This window comes from Pelodiscus sinensis, chromosome 21, assembly GCF_052426305.1.
Source record: "Pelodiscus sinensis isolate ZL-2025 chromosome 21, ASM5242630v1, whole genome shotgun sequence".
Classification (NCBI taxonomy): Eukaryota; Metazoa; Chordata; order Testudines; family Trionychidae; genus Pelodiscus; species Pelodiscus sinensis.
The window spans coordinates 16,626,363-16,649,635 of NC_143072.1; the positions used below are offsets into that span (position 1 = coordinate 16,626,363).

At 42.8% G+C, this 23,273-nt stretch overlaps 1 protein-coding gene across 2 annotated transcripts in view; it reads right to left on the reverse strand.

Annotated features, from left to right (window-relative positions):
• Nucleotides 1-22,929, reverse strand: part of PAFAH1B1 (platelet activating factor acetylhydrolase 1b regulatory subunit 1) — a 72,194-nt gene extending 49,265 nt beyond the window's left edge. The window contains exon 1 of one of the 2 annotated variants that reach the window (XM_075904873.2): nucleotides 22,631-22,929. The gene's annotated coding sequence lies outside the window, so the exon portion shown is untranslated. Of the gene's footprint in view, nucleotides 1-22,119; nucleotides 22,139-22,630 lie in introns of those variants that run through there. The other variant, XM_075904874.2, reaches the window with a different exon arrangement.
• Between the last annotated feature and the right edge of the window lie 344 nt (nucleotides 22,930-23,273).

Here is a 23,273-nt window from a genome sequence, read left to right on the forward strand (position 1 = left end):
CTCATTAATTAACAGGGGATTATCAGAGCTCAATCTGTATTTGGGGCATCACTCTTCAATATATTGAGGACAGGAGAATCTTGCATACATCCAGCATCTATTTATGTACATCAGAAATGTTTACAAATTGATGTTAACCCATTGCATAGAATAATGTCAATGGTAGGGAAATAATCTGGCAATGTAAATTAAACTGGGAAAGCCTCTGGAAGGCAGAGTATCAGTGTTTCTCAACCTTTTTTTTTTTTAAATAAAGTACCCCTTATAATTTTTTTTAAAAGTATCCCCAGTACCTACGGTTTTCAGACACAAATTTTTCTCTACCATTGCAACACATTTGTTTAAACAACTTAATTGTAGCCAGTCAGGCGATGAAATTTTTGGATGTAAAAAGTACAAAAATAAAGCGCTGTAAAACTTAACACAAAAATTCAGTTCTCCAAATTTGTGGTGTTGATGTACCCCCCCAGACTTCTCTCAAGTACCTCTAAGGGTACTCAGACCACTGGTTGAGAAACACTGCCATTGACTATATCATCAATTTGCAGGTGCCCTGAATTGTCTCAATCTGCTAGAGACCTTCCCAGTTTTTTTTCCCTGATCAAGAAATATTGACTGAAATCCTTGCTTTCATCACATTGACATGTAATTCCTATGCTTCTTCTGAGTTAGCTGCAAGTCAGCCGTAAGACTTTCAGAGGACTAGATTCCTCAAGAACACATAGCACAAGGCAGACTGCCACTCTTAATTTGTATTGTGGTAGGGACTAGCAACCACCATCCTAAAAGTCATCAGCACTCACTGGATTTAATTCTGCTTCACTCAGACTAGTCATAATTACTAGAGACTTGCAAAGCATTACTGATTTGAGATCTACTACTAAACTAGAAGAGAATTCAGAGATCTGGTAAATCAGAACACCCCTATTCTGGAAGCAGTTTAATATGCCTTAAATATCGAGTAACTGACTAATCGAATAGTCAATGCATTTGCCCTACAGCTGTTGCTACACTTCAAAGGAGAAGGCACCATGTAGAGCCCAAAGTCAGCTGGGGCCTCCTCCGCTGACCCAGGGTTCCATGTGGTTTTGCCACTTTGAAATGATGTGGGGAGCCCAACCTCAGGCTGCATGCGGCATTTCAAAGTGGCAGCGCTCCATGAACCCCAGGATCAGCGGGGTACTCCCTGCAGATTTCAGGGCCCATGCAGCACTGCCGGTTTGAAACACTGTGTTCAGTTTGGGGACACCACAGCTGGCTCCACAGTTTGGGGACATCACAGGGTCTGGCCCCAGGCTGCACACAGCGCTGCCACTTTGAAGTACCCCCACACCTCTTCACTCTCCTCGCTGCCTCTAATAAAGGCAAAGGGGGGGGGAGAGGGGAGGAGAGAAGCAATTTGCTTATCGGATAGTCAACTAGTACTTCACATCCCTAGACTCAACATTACAGTTTTAAAGGCAGTCTGAAAGTGTTTGAGTTACATGGATTCTAGTGAACTGGTGCATCACCTCAGATGCAAAAAAAACCAAACACAGCCATACTGGGTCAGACCAAAGGTTCATCTAGCCCAGTATCCTGTCTGCTGACAGTAGCCAATACCAGATGGCCAAGAGGGAGGGATCACAACAGGTTTAAAAAAAAAAAATCTCCTCACACCAAGATGCTAGATTTAGGGATGTACAAGAGTAGTCAGTCAACTACCCAATAAACCTAGGTTTACTGGGTAGTCATCCTCTCATCCTTCCCCTTGCTGCCTCTATATCAGAGACAGCAATGGCAGCAGGGTGCAGGAGCTGATGGGGGGGGGAGAGAAGCGAGGGGAAGGGGGAGACAGTGGTGCAGTGGGGAACCTGGCATGAGTAGGGACTGCTTCAGTCCCTGCTCGCAATGGGTTCCCCACTGCTGCGCCTCTGCCTTTTAAATGTAGTAAGGGCTGCCCGGCTTTTCCTACATTTAAAAGGCAAAGGCACAGCAGTCAGGATCTGGCGCAAGCGGGGACTGAAGCAGTCCACGCTGGAACTGGGTTCCCCACTGCACCTCCTCCCCTTATGAACGAATTGAGTAGTTGATGAAATTCTATTGACTACTCAATTAGCTGATTAATTGAAATTTAACATCCCTAGCTAGAATCTTTCCAAACAATGACTTAACATGTAATCTTTAAAAAGGGTTGTCAGTTTTGGTTGGATGCATTCCTGGAGGTTTTGTCACAAGGCAATATTTAATTCACCTTTAACTCTAGGAAACCGCAGGACAATCTTGGATGGTTGAGAACCTTACTTTAGAGCAGGGGTGGGAACCTAAGATCCAGGGGCTAGATGAAGCCCCCAGCATGCCTGGATCCTGCCCCTGTGGCTTGGGGCTTTCCGCCCAGCATTGGAGAACCTGTGCTGGTGCTCCAGCCCCACCCTTTACTGTCTCCCTGTGGGGCTGGAACCTAGCTCCCCTCTCCAAGGTTCTGGTGTGCAAGGGGAATGTCTTTCTGTCTCAGTAGGGGGCCACATCATTGAGGTGTTTTGTTTTAGTGAGTCCCCCCCCCCCCCCGCTTCTCACTTGTGTGCTTCCCCCCCATGAGTGGGGGGGGGAATGGGAGGGAGAGCACCTCCCTCCTGCAAGCCCCCTCCTTCCGTAAGCACATCTCTCCAACTGTGGCATGAGGAGGAGAGAGGGAGGTGCCTCCTGCTGCTGCTGCCTGAGCCACCATAGTTGCCGGAGCTGAGCCACTGGGAACAGCCAACTTGAGCTCCAGCAGCTGCCACAGCCCAGCAACGAGCCGTTTGCAGCCTGGAGGTTAGGAACTGAAGTGTCTTTCCATAAACATATTTTCATTTTAGACAACATCTAAAATTAAGGATGTTTTAGGTTAAACTAATCTGAGGGTTTCTTCAGTATCCAGGAATGGTTACTTATTCATCCTTCTGGGCTAATGAAACAGAGAAAATAAGTTGTAGGAATTTAATTCTGAGCAATAGCCTCTCCTGTTCATACATAAACCAAATATAGGTTTTGTTTGCAAGCTAACTGAAACAAGCAAAATGTGATGACCCCTTATCAAAGCACCTAGTGCATTTTCGATTCCATACTAAGCTCATATAGCAGAATAATGTGTTTATAAGCTAAATAAAACCAATCAAATACAGTCTTTATTGAGAATAAGGTTAAAAATCAAAGACAGACAAAAACTGCCTAGTTTACTAGAAGAGCAAGAAACTTTAATCCAGTGGGGATTTCCCCCTCCCCCCACAAGGCAACTGAAGATCGGCGCTTATAATCAAACTGTTGTTAGTCTTAACTTATTACTTCTGCAGTCAATAAGACCCAATCCTTTAGCTAATTGCAAATAGGTTTACATGGATACCACAAGCTCATACTGACCCCCTCAATATCCAAGCACAGGATGGTATATGAAAGGTCAAATAGCAGATTTCCCTCATTTTATCTAAAGCGATTTCTTTTACCCATTGCTACATCTTTAACAACTGTAGTAAACTGTCGAATTTGTAACTGCTGCTTCAGCACTGGATTATTATGTATCAATAGACAGACAGACAGATAGATACAATGTATTCAATTAACTCCATTGTATTCAGTGGACATTTTGCCTGAGTAAAGACTGTAGGATTTGGTCCTAAGTATATACATTGCATATGATATGCAACATACAGGAATTCACTACAGTGGATGATAAAGCAAAATGAAAACCTTGCCTTCTTATCCTCTCAACCTAAATGAGGTGGAAGATCATGTTTAAGATACTTCTACACCTAGACTTGCCACAGGAGAGTGAAAAGCAATGTACTACTCTCCTCCCCTACAAGAGAATATTAACAAAGGAACAAGTGCAAAGGCTCTGACAAAGAGGGTGGCATGGTGGTAAGGAAAATGAAGGGGTGTGTGCTAGGGACAAACTAAAGGCACAAATGAAAACAGAAGATTTCAAGCAGGCAATGGAACATAAATGTTCATGTCCCTTTAAATTTCAAATAATATTAAGAGTTTTATTAAAAAAGCCTTTCTAACTAGCTAGTACCAGCACTAACTGTATTCCTTCCTGATCTTAAAATCCCACAAATGTCTTCACTTTGTGATAGCCAGTCAGGAAGTCTAGATTTCTAAATATAAAATGTACTGAAGTATTTATATTGAGAAAATGCTTTATTAGATTAGGAGTAGTAAGAGGAAAGATTTGATGAATAAGTTTTTCCTTCTTTGGAAACCTGGACTGTAACCTAACATTGTTGAGCATGGAAAAAAATTTTAAAAAACGACTAGTCTAGCAGCACCTTAAAGACTAACAAACATGTAGTTGGCATCACAACTCACTTCTGCAGATGACTGCAGTATTAAAAGTCCAGATCCAAGAATAAATAAGGGAAGACTGGGGGGAGAGGGAAGTGAATTACACAAGCCATTTCATCACTAGGCCCAATCACATCAATCACTACAACATCAGGGGCTCATGTAACTGCACATCCACTAATGTGATTTATGCCATCAAATGCCAGCAATGCCCCACTGCCATGTTTAATGGCCAAACCAGACAGTCTTTACAGGAAAGAATAGACACAAATCAGATATCTGAAAAGGCAACACAGACAAACGTGTTAGAGAACACTTTAACCTGCCGGTCACTCATTAATGGATCTCCAAGTCACCATGGTTGAGGCAAATTCCATAAGCCTAATACACAGAGAAGGGTTGGAACGAACTTCATTTACAAGTTTGATTCCTATCAGAGAAGAATGAATAATATATTGGCTGGCTCGCACACTACCTTCCACATCCTAATAACTTAACCAACCAACCTAACAATGGGTACTTATAGAGGTACAAATTGAACAATCTAATTCACTATTTTTTTCCTCCTTTTCCCCTCCTCCCCCCCCCCCCTACTCCCCCAGCCTTCCCCTATTTATTCTTGGATCTGGACTTTTAATACTCCAGTCATCTGAAGTGGGTTGTGCCCACAATCTCACAACTACATCTACATGTTTTGTTAGACTTTAAGGTGCTGCTAGACTATTTCTTGTTTAAGTTTTTCCAGTTACAGACTAACTTGACTACGCCTCTGAAGCTTTTGAAATTGTTGAGCATATAAATTTGTTCTTCCCTGTGAATCATCTAGTTCATCAAATAATTCAAAAGAATTGGTAGAAGTCTAGGAATATAAGAATAGCCATACTGGGTAAGAGCAAAGGTCCATCCAGCCCAATATCCTGTTTTCCAACAGTTGCCCACACCAGGTATTTCCTAGGGAATTAACAGAAAAGGCGATCAAATGAGCCATCCCCTCATATCCACTTGCAACTTTGGCATGGTGTTACATCTCTGCCTAACCATGCTAATGGCCAATGATGTATCTATTCTCCTGGGTCTTTTGAACCCAGTTACAGTTCTGAGCTTCTCAACATCCCGTGGCAAAAAGTTCCACAAATTGACAGTGAATTGTGTGAAAATAATCCCCTTTGTTTTCAACCTGCTGTCTATTAATTTCAACGAGTGATCCTTAGTTCTTGTGTTATCTGAATGAGTAAACAACTTTTCCTTATTCACTTTCTCCACACTGTCAAGATTTTATAGTCATCTATCACAGTCACACTTCCTAGTCATCTTTTCCAAGCTAAAGAGTCCCAGTTTTTTTAATCCCTCATCACTGGAATGTAAAGTAAAACAAACACATCCCTGGAAGAAACTTGGGCTGCTAAAATGGGTAACCCATTAACCAGGGAGCAGACCACAGCCTGCAGGCCAGAAGTGGCAGTGATTCTGCAAGCCTCGCATGGGGTTTGCGCTTCCAGTCCAACATTGGCTGGGAGCCGGCAGCAGCCAGGCTGGAACTTCCCTTGCCCATCCCAGGGCCGTTCTAGCCTGCCTCCGTTTAACCAGTTAAGTAAAAGGGGATTTTACATCCCTAATTTAATCATTTGTCCAATAATGAAGACAAGAGAGCACCTGAGTTTAATTAGTTAAACAAACTTGTACCAGTTTTCCTTTTACCTTCAATTTCACAAAGATTTGAAATTACTGGATACAAAAACAGTTAGACCGTTTTCTAGAACAAGGATGTTTACTGTTTTACCAATTCTAAAATTACTTTTAAACAAGCTATACTTGTTGTATAATTGATTATAATGAAGGGCAGTTTACACAAATATGATAGAGATGAATCCATGCACAGTGATACACTATGCTAAAGATCTATATTTAAACTATTTTGTTGGGAGATATCTATTGAGAAACCAATTTCTAGTCCCTTATCTTTGTTTAACAGAAGCTATGTGATCTATGTGATCACTATTGTTAGAAGAAGTGTTGAGAAGCTGAAGAAATATTTCAATAAGGCTTCATACCACCATTATGCAGTGACAAACACAAACACACAAAGAATATAAAGGTAAACTCTTCAAAGCTAATGTATTTTAATGGACTACATCCAAATTAGATTCAAGCTTATTAGATGCTTTAAGAGAAAAGGAGTGGCTAATCAGCATTTAAAGTCAAATCAAATTTCACTGGCAGAGAGAAGAAATAGGTGTCCTATTCAAAAGATACAGAAGATTGGATCTTGGATGTATAAAGCTAAAGTAGTTAGAGCCTGTTACTACCTGAGACAGCTTTTCATTCCTGCAGATGATTACTTTCCTATAACTAGTTCAACATGCTTTCCTGAAGCACAGACAGGATCCTATAACCACATACGCTTAACCAATTTAACTGGCCTTCCTTCTTCACAACAGCACACATACTGCAATACCCCCAGAGCACATTACTCTACATATCAACAATACAACTGGGTGAATGTCCTATTGGTAACTTTTCCTTGCTGAGGCTGCCTACAATTTCCTAACATGCATTAATACAACAAGTTCTAAATTCAGTGGTCTCTAACTTTTTAGCCACAAGATCACTTTTTCAACATGAGTGAATCAAACCCAAATACCCTTACCCCACTTCCTTCCCACCCCTTCTTTGAGGCCGTGTCCTTGCCCTTACCTACCCCTTCTCCCAGGCCTCCCCGGTTCACTCCATTCCTCTTCTTCCCCAAACCGCACTCACTTTCACCAGGCTGGGGTGGGGGCGGGGGGGGAGGGAGGAGGAGAGAGAGGCTCTTGTCGTGGGCCAAGGGGTTTGGGGTATGGGAGGGGCTCCAGGCTTAGCCTAGCGTGGGAGATTGGGATCTAGCTGGGTTTTCCATACTGCAAGCTCAAGGAAGGAGTTTGGGTTCAGGGAGGACTCACGACTGGGGCAGGAGGTTGGGTGCAGGAGAAGGTTCAGGAAGTAGGCTCTGGCCAGGCACCGTTTAACTGAGACAGCTTCCGGGTGGGGGAGCAGTGGAATAAAGGCAGGCTTACTCTTGCCCTGGCCTGCACCATTCCTGAAAGCAGCTGGCATATACAGCAATGGCTCCATGGCACCACGTGCTGCCCCCCATCCACAGGCACTGAGCCCACAGCTTCTACTAGCCACAGTTCCCCATTATTGATCAATAGGACCTGCAGGAGTGGTGTCCGCAGGCAAGGACAGCATGTGAAGACCCCCTGCTCTGCAGCCCCTGAGAAAGGCAGGGATATGCCAGCCACTTCCAGGAGCAGCAGTTTCCATAGGGATAATGACTCCAGCCACGCCAAGTTGGAGACTGTAGAACTCACTACTCAAAATTAAATTTAAGCATAGGAGAAATGAAAAATGAAAATTATGAAATGCACAGACCAGTCAAAAACCCAAAATAATAGACATGCTGTAAAAGGAGTAACAACCACCCTTCCCCCCGCCATATGTGTTTGGCTGGGAGATGAGAGTGAAGGACAGTATGTGTTTGTGAGAATGATGGACACACACAGTGTGCGAGTGACAGATATGCATTGCCAAGCTCCCTCCATCCCCTTCTCTCCGTGTTGAGATAGGGTACAGAAGTGAGGGAAGGAGGGACACCCTGATATCAGCACCCCCCTCTTCTCCATCCCACACCCTGCACAGCAAGCAGGAGGCTCCCAGGGGGGTAGCTCCAAGACAGAGGGAAGGAGCAGCATGACTGTGGATGGATGGGGAACTGAATTAACAGCCTTTTACAATTATTAAAAACTAAATCTTACTAACTTCTGCCGAAGTAGCAAACACCTACTAGCCAAAAGAACAAGCCAGTGACATGTGCTAGAAATCTATTCCAAGATCCAGCTAAGGGGTGACAAGTCCCCTAATTCATTCTATCTTCCAGAAGCAGCAGTTTACTGATTGTTATGAGAAGGCAACCCCCATTAGGAATGTAAAGGAGTAGTCAGGTAAGTCAACTACTTGCATTCACGCCTTCTCCCCACCACTGCTGCCTCTCAGAGGCAGCAACGGCCGGGGGGGGGGGGGGGAAGACAGGAGCTGTTGCTGTCCATGGGGTCCCCAACTCTCTGCTGGGACCCCCTGCAGACAGGGGCTGCTGCTGGCTGGGCAAGTAGCCCAGCTCAGTCCCAGCTTGTACCGGGTCCAGGATTAAGTCGCAGCTGCGGCTCTGTAATTTAAAAGGAAGCAGGAGCTGGAGGGGCAGGCTGCCCATCTCCTACTATCTTTTAAATTGCAGAGCTGCAGTGGGGTTTGGGCCCGGAACCGGCACAAGCCAGGATTGAGCCCCAGCTGCCTATCAAGTAGTCGATACAAATTCTACTTGATACTCTATTCATTAAATGCCTGCTTCTTAACATCCCTAACCCCCATTCCTCTATCACTCTTTGTAAACCCGCAAACAGCATTTTTGGTCATCCTCTCCTATGAGCCTCCCCAATAATCTTGTGTGTCATAGATTTCCTGATAATTAACTAACAAGCCTGATCAACTTCACTAAAGCCAATTTTATGAATAAAGTATTGAAACTGACAATTAAGCATCTGTGAAGCTAACCTGAGTAATCTTAATTTTACCCTGCAGCTGCTAGGAAAATCTAAAAGCAGCTACAAATTGATGGAGCTATCCTCAGACTCTGGAGATCATCATTAACATCTGTTTATATTCAGCACACTCTGTTATCACAGATCTAGAGTTTTGGGTTATGTTTTTATCTCTCTTCCTTTCCTTTTTTTTTTTTAAATAAAGTTGAGTTCTGCAGAAACAGATGGCTTAGGCTCCCCAAACAAGTTCCTTCCCCCCCCCCCACTCAAAACTGGCAAGTAATTTTATTAGTGCCCTGCTATGATAACAGGTTTTCAATACAGAGGAAAGAAGCTATCCAACATTTTTACTGTACAACTTGAGAAAGTTTGAAGGCAACAATTGTAAATGCCATCAGTGAAAATTCAGGGCCTGTTTTTAAAAGTGAAACAATCTCAGGAATATTCCAAGAAAGCATAGGTGAAACACAACTAAAGCTTGAAAACAGTCTTGAAATCAAGATTTGAAAGTCAATGTGCCCTAAAATATTTAAGAAAGTATATGCAGTTCTCAAAACATCAGTTTCATCTTAATGATTAGACTTTTTGAAGAATTAAACCTCTTTCAAAACATTCAACTGCAGTTCTCAATATAGTAGCATACAAGCCCAAGAGGTAATGCCTATTTAATATTCAGTAGGCCATATATAAACCTGGCCTAGGGGATTAATTTCTTACTAGATCTATTACACCACATTATCTACTTGCAATATTTTAACATTAAAAATCAGAGGGTGGTGTGATGAGGTAAGACTAAAACCAATGGGGTGTCAGTAGTTACGTTAAGGGCAAAGAACTGTCCATTGACACACACAAAAAAACCCCAACATGTACACATTCTATATCTGCCTGGAAATGAAGGAACTAGCAACTAGCAGCAGATTAGTCCCGTCACTTCAATTAGAAGGAATTTTTCAGAAACAGGATTATACCAAGTATCTGTGTAACATTATGAATAGGGCCTTTCCAAATTCATGGCTGTGAAAAGCATGTCACAGACCATGAAATCTAGATTTCTGTGTACTACCTTATGTGATAGGTCTTCCCTGTGGAACTTGAGAGAGGTCACTGGGGGAGGAGGGAGGTGTCACAAGGTTATTGTAGGCGGGGGAAATCACAATATTGCCACCCCACTTCCATGCTGCCTTTAGAACTGGGTGGCTGGAGAGTGGTGGCCATTGGCCAGGCATACAGCTCTGAAGGTAGTGTGGCTGCCAGGAGAAGCGCAGAAATAAGGGTGGCAATATCATGTCATTCTTATTTCTACACTGCTGCTGGCAGCCACGCTACCTTCAGTTTGGCAGCTGCTGGCTAGGCACCCTTCTCCAGCTACCCAGCTCGGAAGGCAGCACAGTAGTGGTCCCATCGTGACCCCCAACAATAATTTTGTGGGTTTCTTCTGTGTCCCCAATATCAATTTGGATCAGGATTCTATAGTTACAATACTGAAGTTTCAATTTTAAAAATCATTTGACTCCAAAATTGACCAAAATGGTCCATGAATTTGGTAGAGGCCTAATTATGAAGAACCTACTAAGGATAAAAGATTTATATTGCAGAATCAAAACAAAAATTAGAGATACATGGATTGCTTAAATGTAGTTTTGAGTTAAAATTTTATCTAGCAACCAATTTAGGATCCAATGACCAGTATAATTATGCAAGTCGGAGTTGTATTTCAAAACAAAGAGGCAGGTGAATGTAACAAAGGGACATTATTTAAAAGTCACTTCTGTTTGAAGACTTATTTACTATTACAAGTACACCAAAGGGTGGAAGAATTTTTATTATTTTTTCCTGTTTGTTTATACAGAACTGAGAGTCTAGTCAGCCTTCTCTTTCCATGCAAGTTTTCAAACTCACCAAGAGGAAAAGGACTTAATGGTGTTAAACCACAAGCACTGGCACAGGGGTTGAATGGGCACAACTTGAAATCTATTCAGTAGACATAGGCTAACACCATTCCTTTAAGCCTACTAAAGGCTGAACTACTATAATATGTAGAGTTACTTTGTTTGTGAACTACAGATACATACAGGGTATTTGGGCCTTATTAGGACACTTTCAAAATACGTTAAGAAAATGGTCATGCACTGGTAGCAAAGATATAATTATGAAACACTGTGGGAGAAGAATGTCAAAATTGCATTTAATTGGATCTAACAAATCCATGAAGTCCAAGTGTAACAATAAAACAGATGCAGTCTTGCTAAAATGAACTGAGGGGCAGGAGACAAATGGGAGTATGAAGAGAGCATGCTATCCAAGGAATGGGAGGACCAGCTAGCCATGGAACTGATTAAAAAAAAAAAAACTAGTCAACTAACATCCACATCTACTGGAAACAATGTGATCTCAAAAATGGTGTCTATCTACTATGAAGAAACTGAATGGTAAATTGTAAGTGAGATAAAATGAGCTTCTAATCCAACAGTTCTCAAACTGTTGATTGTTATATAAAAGTGGATCACAGCCACATTTCAATAGTATGGTGTCAGATTTGCAGGGACCCAGGGCTGAAGCTCAAGCCCCACCTCCTGGGGCTGAAGCCTGAGCACAGTACCACCATTCAGGGCTGAAGCTCAAGCCCTGCCTGGGGCTGAAACTCTGGGGTTTGACTCCCCCCTCCAGAGGTTGTGTAACAATTTTTTTGCAAAAAACAGGTCATGGTGCAATGAAGCTTGAGAACCACTGCTCTAATCCTTTCATCATTTGCCATAAAATAAGCCAGTGAACAAAGAAGTCACCATACTAAGGTGGTATCTATTCTGCAAAAGTAACCATGCCAGGAAATTCAATTACATTAAAATACCATTGAATCTTCAAGTATAGACAGAAACTGAACTATAGTTTAATAGCACTCATAACTACCGTTCTGCTAGTCCACAGCTGTACAACATCTCAAGAACAGTTTTAGTTCCCTCCCCTCTGTTTTGTTAAATCTGTGTTGCAGATAATGCTATGTTCAGAAATCAGACATGACCCAGTACGCAGGTCCCACCCTGGAAAATATGTTCGAATTACTACAGGCTAAGCATGCAGAGATGAAACTGTAACAATGAAAAATGACAACTCACTTATGAGGTGGACTAACCTTTCCTCTATTCAACTTATGTCGATACATAAATGATTAAGTTAAAAGGAAAAAACCATGACAATTACAAATTATTCCACTTTTTTTTTAAAAAAGGTGTCCATACTAACCCCAGCTTTGAGTTTCACTTGTGTCAAATTTACCTATTTAAAATATGGCCCAAGTGAACAATTTAAAGCAAAAATATCTATGTAAATTAGGGTTTGAGTGAGAAATAATTGATCAATTATTTGTCTTTTTTGCTTGATCAAAGATACCAAATTTGGTTTTCAGAACATATTTACAAGCCAGATTATTTAGTACAAAATACAATTGAACACTGCACTCATGCATGTTTTACTGGCCCAAGGTAGAGAAAGTGGTTGAAGTAAGTCCATTGACACCATTCATACAAAGATTTCTCCCCACCCCCCCATCATAGAAAAAACAGCTTATTTTATCAAAAGGCCTAATAGCATTTTAGAGAGAAAAAACATGTAGTACCCTTCATTTTGTAAGGTATGTTCTTTGAACAATAGAATACACAGTGTTCAAAATAAAAATCCTTACAATTCCATAACAGTCTATTTCATGGAAAACAAATTGAGCAATTCAGATTTATAATCAACATTCAGGTGCCTCACACACTATCAAGGCCTCTGTGACTATCTTTCCTTGGACACCAACACAAGACTGCAAATATCTCTGTCCTTTTGTACCAAGGTATTGTGAAGTTTTAACCAAACTAAAAATGCTATGTTAACAACTTGCTGAAGCTAAAGGGGATATCCAGTTTTGACAAGACTGAATTTTCCTCTGTAATCCACCATATTTGTTCCTCAGCTTTCCACCAATTCTGATAGAACAAAGTTTGTCAGCTTCCTTCAGAAACAGATTTTCTGTAGAGTTTTCCAGTTTTGCCCATATGGTTCTCTGTTTATTAGAACAAAAGATTTCTCCAACTTCAACCATAGATCAGCCTTCAACCTGTCAAGCCCTTCCAATATCCAAAACAATGTTAAGCTTAATGCGTCTCTGTAGAGTCCTTTGTAAAAAGTGTGCTGTTTTCATCAAACTCTTTCTTGTAATAGTTACACGTTTAAACTAACATTTTGACTGTCTTTATATTTGTATCAATTTTATCCCTTTGAGTGTTGTTGGGAAGCTGAGGCACCAATCCTCCTTTTTTGGTCAAGCACATGGTTGAGTTTCCATCTTTTACAATCAGTTCTGAGATTGTCCCTCAACTACTCAGACAGACATTTTAAGACAACTGCATTCAAGGCTTCTTATATTACACAAAAATGGCAAAGGCTTACTTATCATACTGGGTTTTGGACCAGCATCTTCAGGAGCTTGAAAACATTTCACAGTTTTCATTTCAAGAGTTAACAGCTTCAACACAAACCCTATTCTTCTGTGGCACCATTATTGGGCAATACATTTGCTTGGCCTAGCACTTTGTATTGGATTTCAATGTTGATTCTTTTACTCTTAATTTTTTTCTGTTTTTCTTGTTACATCCAGTAACGGACACAACTTTAAATCTGTCTGTAGGAATACTTCCAGAATGAAGTACTTCAATCATTTCCTTAGACAGTTGTTACACTGAAGGGGATGTGGCCATGAAAAAGGCTAATTTAGTCCTAGGATGCCGCTGGTGCCAAGAGACACAGAGAAATGTTACCACCAATATATAAGGCACTGTTGAGATCTCATCTGGAATACAGTGTGCAATTCACATCTGACATGTCTAAGAAAAATTCATACAAATTGAAACAGGCTCAGGAAAGGTCTACAATAGGTATGGACAACCTGTGGCATGTGCACTCCTCATCTGCCCTCCTTCCTCTCACACCTCTCCTCCTGCACTGGAGCCCTGTACTTCCTACTCGTTTCCCTTCCACCCAGTATTTTCACAGCACCATGAATCTGCTGATTCGCATTCCTTTCAGAGCTTGCCCAGTTAAGGGTGATTGCTGGTACAATATCAAATGAATACAGACTAGCCATCAATAAGTTTAGTCTTGAAATTAGAAAAAGATTTCTAATGACCAGAAAAGAGAAATTCTAGAACCAGACTTCTAACGGGAATAGAGGGAGCAAAAAACTTAACACTGAGCTTGATGTGTTTATGACTGGGATGGTATGATGAGATAACTGTTGGGCATTTGCTAATAAGTTGCAGATGATCCATATGCCACTGTAAGTTGAGATAGGACACTAGCTGGGGAAAACTGAATTATCAAAGAATTCTCTGAGGGTCTAGCTGGTGAATCTTGCCTACATGCTCAGGGTCTGACTGCCATATGTGGGTCAGGAATAGGGATATTAAATTCAGTATAATCAACTAGTCGATCAGACAATAAGCAGGGGAGACGACAGGCGCTGGATGTCAGCTACTCTTCTGCATCCCCTGCCCCCTGTGGAGACAGTGCTAGGGGAAACCAGCTTTTAAGCTGTCTACCCCTAGCACCGGCTCCTGCTCCCCACCTTACTACCTCTGACAGAGACAGCAAAGGGGGAGGGGAGCAACCTGTTGAGGGACTAGTTAACTAGTCACTTACATCCCTAGTCAGGAATGGCAGTGATCTGGGGGGGTGGAGGAGAATCACCTTTCTCTGTTCTATTAAGCATGGGTCACTTGCTGATTTCAACTACAGGAAATAGCGGATTCTCTGCAATTTAACACTGTACATTAAAATCCAAGAATCTCAGGCTGTGCTACTGAAGCCACAGATGTATTACAGGAGTGGGTATGTGAAGCTCTGTAACTTGTGACATGCAGGAGGTCAGATGATCACGGATGGTCCCTTCTGGCTCTAAGTATGAAACTATGGTAGTGTAAAATTACATTGCAACTTGATACTTTAGAAGTGTTCTTCGTCATTTCAAGTGACATCATAGCCTATTTTCAGCAAAAACAAAATTAAATATGTGAGTGTCCATGTTAATGCATCAGAAGCAACAGGAAGTCAAAACATGAAAAATCGTCAACACCACTTCACAGGTCCACACTTTTTCCAAGGAAAGGGGAAGAATCCCCTCTTCCCCCCAGTCCTAATTAAAATATAGTACTGTTCCCCAACCACACTCTGGGTTCAAACATGTACACCATATTTAATATCACTAAATATATCTTCCCCAGGGGTGTGGAAGATAAAGGAGAATAAAAAGAAAATAAAAAGATGTGTTGCCTAGTGCCTGGAAAAGAGACGTGTCTAATTCCTATTAATGTGAGAAACATTAGCGTAAGCGGACAGAACTCAAGTTTTGTACGGAGTAGTGCCAGTCACACTACTACTCTAAATATTTTCTTTGTTTAAAGATCAGTCTATGAATGTGCTCAAATTTTTGTTCTGCCATCTTCATTTTCTAAGGAGATAGTATTGGATCAAAATATCCAGTTCATCTCTGATAGTCCAGCTCAATAATGGTAGTGTGTGTCTAAACTAGATAAACAGTATTATCCCACTGTTAATAAATGCATCTTCTGCTTTTAGAAAGTCCTGCCTATATTAAACAAACATACTATTTCTAACTATATGCAAACATTCAGGCATCTAAAGAAAAAAGTTGATTTGTTTAAGAGGAATTGATTTCTCTTACCCTTAAAAGTCAGGTGGACCAAGTGTAAGAGAAAAGTAGGGCAAGTTCAAACATCATTAGTTACTTAGAAGAGTGGTATGCCTCCAGATGAAAGCTTGAAATTAAAGTAAGATGTGTAAATTACTGTACATGGATTTTGTTTACTGTGTTAAACTTCTCTTCCACTCAATCTTACTTTTATTTAATACCTGAAATTGAGCTACCTCTGAGAAAATAACCAACCACTGGGGCGTAGAAACAACTTATTCAGTTAAACCAGGTTAGTTTAGTTTTGTCCAAAACAATAGAAGCCAATATCCTCTCTCACAGCATTAAACACTGAAAGTTATAAGAGCCATTATTTTATGTCTGAGAGAAAGCACTATGTCCCAGGCTGTTTAAAAACATTACCTTTATTCAATGATTCAAAGGGAGACACGCCATCTCAGTCACCAACCACTCCTTCCTATAGGATCTTTTTGTTCCTGAAGGTCTATCAAGAACTGATCAGGCACAGCGCTACTTCACATAGAAAATCTGACAAAACTGCAGCGGAAGATTGATGTGACTGCAGACACATCGTCAGGAAGCCTCAAAGATCTGAACGTGTAAAACAATTAGGTCTGACTCCATTCCAAAAACAAAAATCAAGTAAGGTGGTAGACTAGTAATTAGAGTCATTCGCCAAGTTCAAAAACTTGAAAGCAAAGACGACAATAGTTATGCAAAAGTCTTCCACATAACATTCTTATCAAATAAGTACATATTTAATCACAATAACCCTTAATTGGGCTAGTAATAATTGGTTTTTGTTATCATCCTTGTATATGAGCAATTTCTTTAAAAGCTATTCTAGTAAGTGGGAAACAAAATATTTGTCAATAAAATTTGCAGTAGGATACTTGGAATTCTTTAAATTAGTATGGATTTTTACTAAAATTATACATGAAGTATTGCTTGATACTGCGTAGTGTGCATTAATGTGTGTAGCTATTTTTCAAGACTTATTTTTATATTTTGAAACTGCTGATAAAACAACATTTTTGTTTGGGTCAGAAAAGGTTCTTTGTGATGCTATATGCTCTTATATTTTAAAACGAAGTGTTACTACTCCTTTAGCACAAGATTTAGCACACATGCTTTACTAGTCATCTCTTTGCTTTTATGCACTGGGTTTTATAAGTGATGAGACAGGTGAATTGCATAAATGTTAACAGTCTAAATGACAAAACACTGAAAAACCCATAACACTTCATTTTTTACACACATCCACCCCGTAAAATGTTTTAGACCGGGGTGGTGAACCTGTGGTCCCCAGCTTGCCTGGATCCAGCTCCCAGTGGTTCAGGGCTCCTCTCAGCACTAGGGAGCCCACACTGGCACTCCAGCCCCCACCACCTGCCTATGGGGCTGGAGCACACAAAAGTTACTAACCTGGGCCCCACTAGGGTTTTGATGGGAATCTGGGGAGTGTCCTTCTCAGTTGGGAGGACACATCAGTGAGGATTTGGTGGTTTGGGGGTTTTTTCCTTCTTTTTTTGCTGCTCACTTGTGTGCGGCCCCTGACTGATTGTTCTGAGGGTCAGTGGCCTACCAATCCAAATAAGGTTCCCTACCTCTGTTTTAAATACTTACCCTGGTAAATTAACTATCCTGCATTAGAGAGGTACTAGTAATGAATACAACGGTTCCAGCAGAATCCATCCTATATCTGGAAAGTGTTGATAAATCCTTTTCCTACTGTAGCCAAATTAGACACTTATGGCATGTGCAATACAGATTACAGCAAGTTACATTCCAGACTAGATCCCATCTCTGTTCCACATCCATTGTATAACTTGCTACTCTACAATGTCTCTCACAAATCACTCAATCAGTGCTTCCTACTGACCCAAGGTGAAAGATGTGGCTGCTGAAAAGTACACTGCATTATACAGCAGTCAAGAGCAGGCCCAAACATACTTTACCAAAGCATTATCCTTGTTACACTTAACTTTAACATAGAAATTAGACCTATCCTGGTCACAGAAGTTGAGTGATCTAATGGATGTGTCGTGTGTCTACCACTTAAAGAAGTCAAGATTCTGTTCTGAACTATACCACATTCTACCATGTGGAAAATTACCCCGTACATATTCCCCTTGAGTCAAGGGAACATTTTGGTGGAGAATGCAGGACTAGCAGTATTTTCTTTAACTTGGAGGTGACCAAGGCTATTCTTCAAATTATTGTGGCACCATGTTTTTCCTCTGCCAGGTTCTCTGCCTGCCCCACCTGCTAGGAGCCTTGTGGGTGTGTGGGAGGGGAAGGGGAAAGGCATCACTCGAAGTACCTCTCCTACCTCCAGGCTTGCAGTGTTCAGAGCCATACATGGCCCCTGCAACCAATGCAGGGGTATGAAAGACAGGGACCCTGACTGCGGAACCAGCTGGACAACTGGCTGGTAGCCACCCAGGTAAGTGCCTCCTGGTCAGAGCATGCCTGTGGCACCCCAGATCCTCCCTCCACTAACCATTTACCCTCTTCCTGTACCCCCACCCCATGTAACCCAAACCCTCTTCACCGTGCTCCTGAACCCATACTCCCTCCTACACCATTTCTCTTGATCACAAACCCCTCCCAGATATTGCAGCACAAACCCCTCTACTCCGTGTGATAAACCAAATCTCTGTAATCCCCTGCACGTCTGTCCCAGGACACAACCCCTTCCTTCACCCAATTCCCTCCCAGATCCCACAACCCCTCCTGCATCCCAATCCCTTAATCACAAACTCCCTTCCACAACCAACCTCCATCCCAGACCCATACCTCCTCCGTTAATATAATGGAAGAGTGCCATACTTCTTACCAAATTCTTAGAGTGACCCGCCCATCAAAAATTATTGCCCACCCCTACTTTTGTCTAATTTACATGAAGCAGCAGATTCTTGAATATTTTACTATTCCTGTGCCCTCCATGAACCAGTGTCAAAGTCCTCCAGTTTCAAATTTGAGATGTAACATGACTGTCAGGCAGAAAGAACATAAAACAATATTAAATGCTAGTAAATATTTATAATATAATACCCAAAGGCCCAATTGGGACTAGGATCCCTTTACTGTGCTGGGAAGTACTTATTTACTATTCCAAGAGCCACAAGAAAATATTTTAGTCAAAAGAGGTATGTCTTCTGAAAATTTCTATTAAGCTTTCTGATTCTATGCTTCACCTAAAACAAGATGGGGAGTAGGGTTTACAAGGGAACTCAAAATGAGTTTAATAAAACTGTTGCTGCAGACTTCGCTGTAAGGAGGCCACTGCTTCATCCAAACATTTAACAATGGCAGAACATATACTTCCAACATATAGGCCTCTATGTGTAAAAGGAAGACCTCATTAACTAGAACCAATGGAAATGCCAATATATTCTCAAATGCAATGTGCCAATAAAATGCACCTGTTAGGAGTAGGATTGGACCTCAAAAGATCTGCAACAAACATAATTTAATAGTTTAAGGTGATTTAACAATATGGAGAGTTTGAATAGGCAACAAACTTTTTAATTTAAGGAAACCAAACTTTCAAATCAGGATAAGTCTGTTTCTCCTCTGAATAAGTTTGTTTCTTTGAAGGTGAATCAATTTTCTACGTTTTCCTTTGCTTTGGGGCCAAACTAATTTTCCATACTAAAGTTATGCATCACCGTTAAATCTTCAACCAGCTTCTAATATGCAAAGGCTTCTAACATTAATTCAGACCACTTCAGCTGCTATCTAAATTCTTATTTGAGAAGGTTTTTATTAAATATTCAACTTCTGCTATTAATCTACATAAATGTACTCAAGGACCATTGACATGCACAACATCTTACAATAGTCAAAATAACCATTGATAAACAAGACCAAATCTTGGGTTAAAATACAAATGAATAGTACAATTGGATGGAAGTTAGATTGCATAGGCCTTGAGAACGAGGTAGTTTTGAAGGTGAGGCAAGGCGCTCAGCAAATAGTGATTGAATGGCTGTTTTAAGGTGTAAGATTGTATGGACGAATGCACAAAGATGAAAAACAAAAAAGATGAGAATTCTCAAAGCAAAATTGGGTGGAGCACAGGAAGAAACTGTGTCAGATCTATAGGCAGGAGAGACCTTGCACAGAACTACAAAAGTGAGTATTAGCTGTTAATTTTCTATTCTCTGCAGGAAGTATTAGGTTATTCCTGTACTAAGGGCATTCAAGAAGATGCATCTACTCTTTCCAAGGAGGAAAGTCAATCAAAGTTACAAGGAAGAAAGCTGCTACATTTAGTCTTCTTCCTATCTTGGAGACATCTTACAGACAGGTTTATGCTCACTAAAAACATTTCTTAAGAAAACCACTTTAATTTTTAAAAGTCGTTTGATTTACAACTGCCTTATATAGATATTTGTCAAATTAACACAACACCAGATATAGTTTGATCTTTGGTATTAGGCAAGTACAGACTAAACCCCAAATAAACAGATAAGAGCAACTACACAATGGTTCAGACAGCTTATCAGAGAATCACACCCTAAGTTCAATGTTATACTCTCTATGGTTGCCTAGATTTGGGTGGTAACACTGCTACCCCTCATTAGGAGAGTATTTTTAGAAAGAAGCAGAAGCCCTTCCTAGATGTCTACCAGTTGATCCTTCTGGTGTTCCCCAAATCTCTTTGTTCTAAAGCTTCTTCTAGCACCTATATAACCCATGATGCAGAAGATTTTAGTATGAGAATGCTATACAAAGCAATACCTTTCTACAAAAGCTTAAAAATCCTTACATATATCACTTCACATAACTGCACCACCCATCTTTAAGTCCTGCATTCCCTACAGTTCATAAAATTACCCTGCTAGGGCACAGGAGAGTGTAGGGAATCCATCGAGTTACATGAATGAACAGAGCACCGAACCACAATATTAATTCAGAATTATTTAGGTTCACCTTCTGCATAAACAATCTCCCTTAAATATTATAATAATCTTCAGATTTATACTGAAATGAAATTAAGTCAACAACGGAAAAAATCAAAGTCAACATATGAAAACGATAATCAGACAATAATCCTTGCTTTGCAACAGTGACTGGTCACTTTTTACTGCCAGACAAATCAATATCCACCCTGCAGAAAAATAAACCACAAAACAGAATACTAGATACGTTTCATTTCAGAAGGTTGCTGCACCACTGACTCTTCCCTAAAGAAGAGACTTCATTGTTACAGCAATTAGCATTCCCCCACCCCAGCAAAACGCAAGCAAAGAAAAAAAATGCTATGAAAGGGTAATCTAGCCATTTCGCAGCTTCTGCCTCCTTACTCCACCCAGTCTCTTCTCTGCTCAATGGCTGCACGCAGCATCCATAAACATGGTCAAATCAAAAGAACACACAAAAACAATAGCCCTGAAAACAAACTAGATATCGACAACAAAACCTTTTGCTTAATATATATTTTCTTTGTTTAGCTCCTCAAGATATTTTCCTGTTTTCCAGAGCCACTTTAAAGGCAAATGATACATTTTGGTAGGAGACCCTCCCTCTTCTGACTGCCAGTTTGAATGCTGCACAATCGTTTCATAAATGATAAATCGTGAACACAAGATTATTCTCCTTACCTCATGAAACTAAGATGTACAAGTAACATTTTGCCATAAGCACCCTGAAGAACCCCCACACACCTCACTGATTATTGAATCAGATTAATAAACCTAAACACATCACCTACGATTATTTTGCAGTCAAACCGTTCAATGAAGGCTTTTAATATAGCTTCAGTAACCTACCACCATCCTGGTTAGGTAATTCATTATGAATTGATTTGACCTGCAACAACCAAGCCCTACTGCAGCATTATCAGCAGAGAAATTTTACCACAGCTACTATGGAAAAGCACATTATTGTTGTATCAAAGGCCAAGTATGCTATCTCCTTCACCCTCCACACAAATTTCACACCCACAAAACTGAGCCATACCAACTTTATATGAAGGTAAAAGACATCACGGCCAACCTCCTTCCCCCCTACATCCCCCCCCGCCCCCAAAATCTGTTTGACTATAAACTCCATCCTGCCCATCAGCCGCAAGAAACATTCCTACTTAGATCTCCATCCTCTCTCCCAGCCACCTATTTTTGTCCTTAAAAAAACATTTGAATGCCAAGTACTAGGCATGGGTTTGACACACACACCCCAAAAGGAGAGAGGTTAGATCTCCCTCCCCCATTTCTGCAGCAGCTGATTCTGAAGGTCTGACCCACCTCCTAACAATGTTCTCCTCCCCCCACTTACTGAATCACTGCAGGGAGATAAGGGCGGGTGGGAAACGGATTCAAAATAAAGAAAGGCTAGCCCTCTCCTATTAGCAACCCTGGTTTTGTTGTTAGTGCTGCAGCTGATTCTGAAGATCCGGGCCATCTCCTCCCGAATCTCAAAGGGAACAAGGAGGAGAAACAGACCTAGATCCTCTAAGGATTTTCGGGGGGTAAGAGGGGAGTTAGGACCCTTTCACATGACACACACACACGCCACCCTCCTCACCCTCTGGGATTTTTTTTAACTGCCAGTCTCCTGTCCGGCCCATCAGGTCCGTCGTCTCCTCGCCGGCTGCTTGCTAAGTCATCAGGGGGAAGGACTAGAGGCCGGGGAGGGGAGAAGACACCCCAATGAGAGGGGGCTGGAGCCCACCCAGAAGGGGCACATCGCTCCCCCACCCCCTGGCCTGGGCCCACCCCGCCCTGCCCGCCTGTTCAATCCCCCGGAGGGCGCTGAGACCCCGGGGAGGGGGGAGCTGCCCCCCCCATCGCCCCCCAGCGCTGCGGAGAGGGGGGATGGGCGCTCCCCCTTCGCCCTGCCCCCCCTCCTCCCTCCTCACCACCAACGGGCGCGGCGGCCATTTTGAGAGCCGAGCTGGAGAGAAGGAGGGAGGGGACGGGGGGGAGGGAGGCGCACGGACCGCAGGGCCTCGCTCACCCCGCCGCTGCCGGCTGGGTCGTGGGAGGACCCCGCGGCGGGCGGGCGGACGGGGGCTCCCTCGCGGGCCCGGCCTTACCCGCGCCGCCGCTTCTCTTCGCTCCCTGAGGCCGGCGCCGCCCGTCGCTCCCATGCACCGGCGCGGGGCCCTGTGGCGTGGATGGGGGTGGCGCTCCAGGGGCCGGTGGGGGTGCGGGGAGGAGAGGGGGGGGGTCTCGGCAGGCTCCGACCCGCTCTCGCCGCCGCCGCGCCGGCTCCTCCTCGCTCTGTCAGTAGCGCCCCGGCCGCCAGGAGGGAGGGAGGGAGGGAGCAGCTCGGCCCGCCGCACCCACTGCGCATGTGCAGGAGGGAGGGCGGGGACAGGAGCCTAGAGACCATCTTGGGAAGCTAAAGCGGAGGCTCGCGTCCCGGCGTGCACCGCGCCCTGCCTCTCCCGGCATGCACCGCGGGCGGCCCCTGGGAGCATCTCCCACCTCAAGTCCTAATATCGCCCCCTGGCCTCTTCCACGCTCCCCAACCCCGCCCCCATCTTCCCGCTGCCAGCGCCCCTTCCCCCGGCTGCCAGCCCCACCCCTTCACACCTCCCCCCCCCAGCTGCCAGCCCCACCCCTTCACACCTCCCCCCCCCCGGCTGCCAGCCCCACCCCTTCACTCCCTCCCGGCTGCCAGCCCCACCCCTTAACCCCCCCCCCCCCCCTGCCCCCCCCCCGGCTGCCAGCCCC